The following is a 9778-nucleotide window of genomic DNA, read 5'->3' on the forward strand; positions in this document are numbered from 1 at the left end:
GCTCTCAGAGAACCAGAGCTCTGAGCAGGTGACGCCTGCCCAGCTCTGCCCCTTCCTGCCATGGGCTCCAGCCTCCTCTGCTGTGTGGCTCTGTGTCTCCTGGCAGCAGGTCCATTCTTGGTACAGGCGTGGCATCTCTATTCTAAGCCCGACAGTGCCTGAATCCACTGGGGCCCATCGGGCTCTCTCCTGCATTCTTTCTCCAGCCTGTCTCCTTCCCTCACAGGTGCAGTGGATTCTGGAGTCACCCAAACACCAAGATACCTGATTAAAGTAAGAGGACACCAAGTGATACTGAGGTGTTCCCCTGTGTCTGGGCACCACAGTGTGTCTTGGTACCAGCAGGCCCTGGGTCAGGGCCCCCAGTTCCTCTTTGAGTTTTATGAAAATATGCAGAGAGCAAAAGGAAACTTCCCGGGTCGATTCTCAGCACAACAGTTCCGTCATGCTCGCTCTGAGCTGGACGTGAGCTCCTTGGAGCTGAGGGACTCGGCCCTGTACCTGTGTGCCCGCAGCTTAGCACAGCCCTGCTGAGTCACCCGCGTTCTGTGCAAACCTCCCTGCCCCAGTGGGGGGCAACCTCAGAGCTGACAGATGTATGAGAGCCCAGAGATTGTAGTGGGAAAGGAAAATGACTGAGGGCGTTGGAAAGCAGCCACGGGCTCTTGTGCCGCTCAGAGCAGGGACCACAGAGGTCAAGAAGATATGTTCAGAGGATGGGGCTACATCAGCAGGTTCCCTCCAACATGGCCTTCCAGGCCTGACACTCGATGCTACCAGGGAGAGGAAGAGTTTGTAACTTAATAGCTGGCGAGCTCTTTTTGAGGGAGAGAGAGTTCATTGGGGGAGCAAACTTACTTGATAAATGTGTGATTCTAATAGAATCAGGGATTTGCTTTATATAATTTAGGGAGAAGAAATGGAGATTTGGGGAAAGTCTAGGACAGAAAATATGGCTGAGATGCTTGAGAACAGAGCTAGAGCTACAAAATAAGTAAAAACTGCGTTATTTGTAACACGATCTCTTTCCTCCTCCCTGCCAAGGTCTTCAATCACCAGAAAATACTAAGCCAGGCCTTATAACAACCAGCATCACCTGGGGGCTGGCGCAGGTGAAGTCATCACCACCCAGATGATGTGATGATGGTGTGAGAAGCCTGGACATGATTCTGACTTGTTCCTTCTTGACCTCTTACCCCAGTCCCGCCTCCTCGGGGCAAAGACGGGTGCCTCCCGCCCAGAGACGAGGGCAGGCCTCCCCTGATTATAAGCAGGCAAGGGCCCCCCACATCAATTCTGTCTCCCTGGAATCGCTTTTTAACACTTCACCGCCCAGATTCTATTTGCTCCAGAGCATCAGGATGCGTGACACTCTGTGACCAAATATCCCTGTAAAATTCCCGGAAACACCGATGCCTTTTCAATCCTCTGCATCTGCCCTTGCTCTTCCCATGGCCTAGGGGGCCCTCCCTCCTCCTGAAACAGGACCAGGCACTGCTCATCTTTCAAGCACTGGCTCGGACATGCCTTCCTCTTTGCTTTTTATCCTGACATTCATGGCTCTATACTATTGATTAGTTTGCTCAGGCTGCCATATTAAAATACCACACGGGCTTCCCTGGTGGCGCAGTGGTTGAGAGTCCGCCTGCCGATGCAGGGGACACGGGTTCGTGCCCCGGTCCGGGAAGATCCCACATGACGCGGAGCAGCTGGGCCCTTGAGCCATGGCTGCTGAGTCTGCGCGTCAGGAGCCTGTGCTCCGCAACGGGAGAGGCCACGACAGTGAGAGGCCCACGTACCGCAAAAAAAAAAAAAAAAAAAAAAATACCACAGACTGTGTGGCTTAAATAACAGATATTTATTTTCTCACGGTTCTGGAGGCCTGAAGTCCAAGATCAAGGTGCCAGGGTTGGTTTCTGGTGAGAACTCTGTTTCCGGTTTGTAGACAGCTGCCTTCTCCCTGTGTCTTCACGGGGCCTCTCTGTGCTTCACAGAGAAAGAGCTCTCTTGTGTCACCTCCTCTTCTTCTAAGGGCACCAGTCATGTTTTATTAGAGTCCCACCCTTATAATGTTATTTACCCTTAACTACCTCCCTCAAAGCCCTAAGTCCAGATACATTCACGGTGGGGCTTAGGGCTTCAACATACGAATTTCGAGGAGACACAATTTCATCTATAAAAACTACCTTGCTCCCTTTACTTTCATAGGAAAAGCTAAGTGTGTATATACTGGGGTTGGCCAAAAAGTTCATTTGGTGAATGAATACATTGTTCAATAAAATTCTTGGTGAAAATGAAAAATGTGTCTTTTATTTTTACTTAAAACTGAATGAACTTTATTTTTACCAATATATAATTGATACCCTTTGACACCTGTGAAATGAATTAAGTAATGCCCACTTATATATAGCTGTGTGGAATACTTTTTTCCCAGCACAACTCAGGTATTTATCCTAGTGTATGAACAACTGGACCCAAGCCCAGGCTTCCAATTTGTGTGAACATTTTAACATTTTCTTTTCTGGGTATGTTTATGTCAGTGTTAAGTCTGATCATAATATTCCATATTCAGCCCTCTTCAAATCAAAGTACACTTGTTGATATAGTTCCCAGTGAGTACAGTGTAAAGTGTTAATGGAACGGTAAAATAGAATTAAAAAAAAAATATATATATATATATAGGTTTTATAGTTAAACGCGGGTTTGAATCCAAACTGCCCCTCTCTTGCAATTTCCCTAATCTCTCTGAACTATAACAATTTCAGAATTTGGAGTTGGGATGTTTTCAATCTCTTCTTTGCATTTGTCTGTATAGTTGATTTACATTGTTGTGTTAGTTTCAGGTGTACAGCTCAGTGATTCACATACACACACACACACACACATATATATATGTATATATACTTTTTCAGATTCATTTCCCTTACAGGTCATTACAAAATATTGATTATTGTTCCCTGTGCTATTCAGTAGGTCCTTGTTGTTTATCTGTTTTATTTATAGTAGTATGTACATGTTAATCCCAAACTCCTAATTCACCCCACCCCACCTTTCCCCTTTGGTAACCATGAGTTTTTTTCCTATGTCTGTGGGTCTATTTCTGTTTTGTAAAAGAGTTTATTTGTATCCTTTTTTCTGTAGATTCTACATATAAGCAATATCATATGATATTTGTCTTTCTCTGTCTGGCTTACTTCATTACTATGGTAATCTCTAGGTCCAGCCATGTTGCTGAAAATGGCATTATTTATTCTTTTTTATGGCTGAGTAATGTTCCATTGTATATAGATACCAGATCTTTATCCATTCATCTGCCCATGGACATTTAGGTTGCTTCCATATCTTGGCTAGTGTAAAAAGTGCCTTATGAACATTGGGGTGCATGTATCTTTTCAAATTATAGTTTTGTCAGGATTTATGCCCAGGAATGGGATTGCAGGATTATACGGTAACTCTATCTTTAGATTTTAAGAAACCTCCATAATATTCTCATAGTGGCTGTACCAATTTACATTCCCACCAACAGTGTATGAGGGTTCCATTTTCTCCACACCCTGTCCAGCATTTATTATTTGTAGACTTTCTGATGATAGTTATTCTGACCGATGTGAGGTGTTACCTCATTATAGTTTTGATTTGCATTTCTCTGATAATTAGTGATGTTGAGCATATTTCATGTGCCTTTTGGCCATCTGTATGTCTTCTTTGGAGAAATGTCCAGTTAGGTCTTCTGCTGACATGGTTGTTTATTTCAGGATTTTATGAGTTCACAAATAAATGGGATAATATACATAAAACCTCTTTATAAAATGCACTACCTGGAATTTGGTAATACTTAATTTAAATATAAAATCTGGAAACTATGGACCCAATTAGTCAGAAGGAGCTATGGCATACATGTTTCCAGCGTGGTTTCACTTGAAATCATCAGAGTGTTTATTTTTATGCCCGTATTATTCCGTCTTAGCATACTGCCATCATTGCAATGGTGCAGCAAGTATTTGCTTCTTAATGGAAATGGATCATACAATCTTTTACCTCCACAGGCTAAGAGTGGATTTGAAGATCAACCCTAATTCAGCCAGGCTGGGAAGGCAGTAGAACAGGGGGGTGTGTGTGTGTGTGTGTGTGTGTGTGTGTGTGTGTGTGTGTGTGTAGTGGTTTGCAGGTGGGGTTGTGGGGAATTTCTATTCTTGATTTAGACAGAAGCTGTAAATCCATGATACCGTGGACAGTTGGCCACTCGGAGGCACTGTGGGCCCAGGGTACTCATGGCGCTGTTGATGAGGTTGACAGTCACCCAGGAGAGGGCAGCTTAAGGGAACCTTGGCTACATGCCTGCATCAGGGGGCCTGGTTGACTTCACTGAGTGGTCCCAGGACAGGAGGAGCCAGCACAGACTTTTCACTACTCAGGGAAGTGGAGATGCATCTTGAGCCTCAGGATGCGCCAAGCAGGCGTCTCCGGGAGACCGCAAAGGAGGTGGAGGGTAAAGGGGTGGGGATGGCTGGGGAGGGCTGGGTGATTGTTGTCAGGCAGGGGCAGGCAGAGGAGAACAAGTGTGTCGTGGGCACACGGGGATGTGGCGATGGTACTCACCTCACACCCACCCTTTGCTGAGGGGCTGTGCAGGACAGGGAATGGCATAGAGTAGCCGGCCTGGGTCTTGCCAAGGGGTGCAGTGGACCAGGAGGCAGCCTTCAGAGACATCAGGGCAGTGACATCATGGGCAAATCTCCTCCCAGGGAAACAGGAGGTTCAGCTCTTTAGACCACTCACCCCAGGAGACCCGCCCCGAGCTAGGAGTTGTTTGGTTCCTGACGCTGCCATGGACTCCAGGCTCCTCTGCTGTGTGGCTCTTTGTCTCCTGGGAGCAGGTGAGTCCTGGGCACAGTGTGGAAGCTTCTGATATGCCTTTGCCATCCCGAGATACAAGCCGATGAGGGCTGCAGCAGGGGGCTTCCCAGCGCTCTGCCCTCAGCTTTCTTCTGTCTCCCCGCAACAGGCCCGGTGGATTCTGGAGTCACCTAGACCCCAAACTACGTGATCAAATCAAGACAACAGCAAGAGACACTGAGATGTTCCCTTGTCTCTGGACACCTCTCTGTGTCCTGGTACCAACAGGCCCTGGGCCAGGGCCATCAGTTCCCAGCTGAGTATTACAGAGGGGAAGAGAGAGGAAAAGGAAACATCCTAGATAGATTCTCAGGTCAACAGTTCAGTGACTCTAGCTCTGAGCCTGACTCGAGCTCCTTGGAGCTGACGGAGGCGGCCCTGTATCTCTGTGCCAGCAGCCAAGACGCAGCCCTGCATGATCAGCTGCCTCTGGTACAAACACATTCCTGCCCTAGCTCAGGAAGCGGCCGCGAGGGCGTTGACTGCCAGCCAGCCAGTCCCAGGCCCTGGTAAAGCAGACAGCCTTTCCCAGATATTATTTCTTTGATATGTATGAACACTCCCAAAAAGCATGCATAATAAGTATTATTTTACCTGTTTGTATATCTGAGGAGAAGTGTCTGCCCAGATCTCATATTTCATACCTGTCAGAGCAAGGAATCAGACTCAGGTCTGTCCTCAACACCTGTGGTCCCTGCCCTATAGAACAGTCCCCCCATAGAACAAATACATATATGTGTGTGTGTGTGTGTGTGTGTGTATATATATATATGTGTGTGTGTGTATATGTGTGTGTGTATATATATGTGTGTGTGTATATATGTGTGTGTGTGTGTATGTGTGTGTGTGTGTGTGTGTATATATATATATATATATATAATTTAAGGGAGTTGGTTCACATTTTTTTTAAGGCTGGTAAGTCTAAAATCTGCAGCTGGGCTGGTGGTACTAGAGATCCAGGGAGAGCTGATGTTTAAATTCAAAGGCTGTTAGGCAGAAGGAACTGATGTTCCAGCGAAGGCCATCAGCTGGACAATTCTCTCTTACCTGGGAAGATTAGGCTTTCTGTTCTATTCATGTCCTCGACTGATTGGATGTGGCCCACCTACATTATGGAAAGTCATCTGCTTTCCTAGCTAAAATGTTAATCTAATCTAATATTAAAGTCTGCCTATTCACATGTTAATCTCTTCCAAAAACACCCTAACAGGAACACCCAGAATAGTGTTTAACTAAATACTTGTGGCCCAGCCAAGTTGACACATTACATTAGCCATCACACCATCTTCCAAGGTTGCATAAAAATTTAGTAAAGCATGAAGTACCTGGCACATAACAGGACTCTGCATGTCTTGACTCCCTTTGCTAATCTCTGACAGCCTCTTCCACTGTTTCCCGGGGGCAAAGTTAGAGATGGACATATTTTGCCTGTAGTTGAGGACTTCAGAAGTCACAGAAAGGTGAATATTTATGCCCGATGATTCATTACGTGAAATTAACCAGAGCATGTAATATACATCCCTCATCAGGCATTTTTAAATCAACTTTATTGACGGATGAATTATAGTTAAGCCTTGAACAATGTGGAGTTGAGCAGAGGCTAGGGGTTCTGAGCCACCCCCAAGCCCACAGTCAAAAATTTACATATAACTTCACACTTGAATGTCCGTATCCACGGTTCTGCATCTGAAGATTCAACGAACTACAGATCCTGAAGTACTGTAGTATGTATTTATTAAAAAGTGGACCCACACAGTTCAAACCTGTGTTGTTCAAGGATCAACTGTATATCCAATAATCATTACACACTTTATAATTGACAGGTCAATGGTTTTGCTCAATATATACGTATATACCCATGTAATATCTACCCTATTAAGATATAGAAACATTTCCATCTCCCAGAAAGTTCCTTCATGCCCCTTTCCCATGCCCCTGTCCATCCCTGAAAACCAAATAAATGATTTCTGTTGCTATAGATTCGTTTTGCTCAGGCATCTTTTTAGTGAAAATTTAAGGTCTCTAACCATTGAAACGATTCCTCTTTAGCACAGGGCTAAATATTTAAGACAGTTAGGTGCTACTGGAAAGTGTTATGGTTAAAAAAAGTGCTTGAAATCATGTGATACACAATATCCACTTCAGGGACAATCCTCACTGGGGATGGACAGTTTGATAAAATGACCATCAAAAGGTCTTGCCAGGTGGTAGAGGATGTTTTTATAAAATTTATTTATTCACTTATAGAAATTTCTTTTCTCATGCACCCATTCCCAGAAATCATTTTATAATGATATTTTGATAAGAAGTCATCATCTCCCAGGAAATTATTTTGAGATCCCATGAGACACACACAGAGCAAGGCTTCATGTTCACACACTGTGTGCTGGGCTGTGCAGACAACAGGCAGTAGCAATTTCGGTGAGAGATCATTTCATGTCAGGAGAAGGGTTCCCTTGGCTTTTATCCCCAATATCCAAGACACAGGCCTTGATCTGGAAAGTCCCCCTTTCTGTTCTGGCCTTGCCTGTGCACCGGTCTCCCGTGCTGTGTGTCCTTCTGTCTCCTGGACTAGGGAAGTCTGAGCACAGATATGGAACTACTCTGGGGCTTGCCAGGCCCCAAATCAAGGCTTCTTGCTGTGATTACATCACGATCCTTCTTTGCTTCTGACTTTAGTTTCTGTGTCTTTCCCAGATGCCAGGAATGCCGAGTCACCGAGACCCCAGACATGTGGTCATGCTCAAGGGAAACCAGCACATCAGGAAGTACCCACAGGTCCAAAATCATGTACTCAGGACCAGCTACATAATTTGCAGGGCCCGTGATTCAAAACTTATTTAGAATGAATATCACGGCAGCAGAGCATTGCAGCAAGTACGGGGTCCTTCTCCGTGTGGGGTTATGTGCAACAAGATACAGTTTGGGGCTCTATGATATTTGTGACTCAATTAATGGCAGATGCTACACCAGAAGGTATTCCCCATGGAATGGATGTCTCAGGTAAAAACAGAGCATCTTTCATTTACCCTGGAGTCTGCCACCTCTCACCCCGTCCCTCCCACGTCTGTATTCCTCTGTGCTAACATGTCATCTGCGGTGCTGGGCAACCATCTCTCCACAAAGGAACGTCGGTCATAGGCATGATGTGGTTCTGCTGCTGCTAGATGTCCCCCTCCTGACACAGGAAGCACGTGCTCAGATGACCATGAAGGAGTTGCAGCTGCATTTGCCAGCTGCCCCTGTCGTTGAATTGAAGAGAAATAGAGCCAAACGATTCCTCAAATGTTGATGAGCCTGAGGCTGGGAAACCAGATACCAGGAGAATCATTGTAGGCAGAAGGACAGGACCAGGACTGTGATCAATTCAACAAAGTAAAAACAGACACTTGAAGAGTATTTGGGTTGCATGAGTCATACAGTGCAGCAGGAAGCCATAAGGATTTTCCCCGAAATTCAAAACTAGATTAGATAAATGAAACCAATATACGGTATTAATGAAGAATTCTCTCTGGGATAAAATACACATAAAGTTACAAAGTGTTTTACAGAGAAGTTAACAAAACTTGTAAGACAGGCATCCATTCAGAGGAGCACGTTCTTCCTGTTCTGAGCTGTTCACTGGAGGTTCATGTCTGATTTCAGCCTCTGCGGGAAGGGGTGTGGCCCCCTGTGACGGGTTGGCTCTGGGGCCTGGCAGGGACAGTGACACCTCAGAATGACTCCCTGGAGAGCCCCTCTCCCCTCTCATCAACACACAGAAGACCCCTCTGCCTGCGCACCCCGCCATGGGCATCAGCCTCCTGTGCTGTGTGGCCTTCTGTCTTCTGCAGGCAGGTGAGTCCCGGGCAGGGTCCCTTTCGGGGTCCCAGCACCAAGCGTGTCCCCTGTGTCTGCAGCATCAGCTTCTCCTTCTCCACAGGTCCAGGGAATGCTGGTGTCACTCAGGACCCAAAATTCCGGGTCCTGAGGACAGGACAGAGCACGACCCTGAAATGTGCCCAGGATCTGGACCACTACTATATGTACTGGTACCGACAAGACCTGGGACACGGGCTGAGGCTGATCTATTACTCACCTGACACTGGCACCACCAACAAAGGAGACGTCCCCAACGGGTACAGCGTCTCCAGATCAAACCTCGAGAACTTCCCTCTCACGCTGGCGTCTGCCACCCCCTCCCAGACGTCTGTGTACCTCTGCGCCAGCAGTTACTCCACGGCACTGCACGGCCACCTCCTCTCTGCACAAAAAGGCAGGGGAGGCCCTGCACCCCGGGACTCAGCAGAGCCCCTTGCAGGCTCCTAGCACCTGGAGCCTTGGAGCCCTGGGTGCCAGGTGCCTGCAGTGTGACCCTCAGTGTGTGGTCTCTGCCGGCCCAGACCTGACTCCATGGCCTTGCAGACATGTGTCCACCGTTACTCTCTGTCTTTCCTCTGCAGCTGCCCTGTGAGCAGAAAGATGCTGCCCCAGCTCGGACTCCCAGCCATCAGCCTGAGTCTGAGACCTCCAGGAGGGAGCATTATTGGTAAATCACATACACCTAGATCCTCTTGTCTCTCCCCAGGCATCTCATTTCTGTTTCTCGGAAGGTCCTCCCCCAGACTGGCCCTTACGTGCTCTCTGCTCTTTCCTGCCTTTCCCTGGTGCGGCCGGCCTTCCCACCCCCCTGACCTCAGGTCTCCGGCCCTCTCTACTCCGGCCAGGCTGCTGCCGCCTCATCTGGGTCATGTCCCTTCCCATCTCAGAGACGTCAAAAGCGACTTCCTCTGCACTGGACACAGACCATTCCTTCTGCTGTGATTAACTCCTGCCCATGTTCCTGTTCAAGCTCCCACTGGGTGGTCAGGCAGTTCTGGGCACACTTGTTTCCCAGGAGAAT

The 9778-nt window shown here is 47.1% G+C and overlaps 1 gene segment (V, D, J or C); it reads left to right on the plus strand.

Moving 5' to 3' along the window:
• The first annotated feature begins 8684 nt into the window (after window positions 1-8684).
• LOC308622325 (T cell receptor beta variable 6-6-like) lies at window positions 8685-9204 on the plus strand. The segment is given in 2 exons: window positions 8685-8733; window positions 8819-9204.
• The last annotated feature ends 574 nt before the right edge of the window (window positions 9205-9778 follow it).

Source organism: Mesoplodon bidens, assembly GCF_964165515.1.
Source record: "Mesoplodon bidens genome assembly, chromosome: 9".
NCBI classification, from domain to species: domain Eukaryota; kingdom Metazoa; phylum Chordata; class Mammalia; order Artiodactyla; family Ziphiidae; genus Mesoplodon; species Mesoplodon bidens.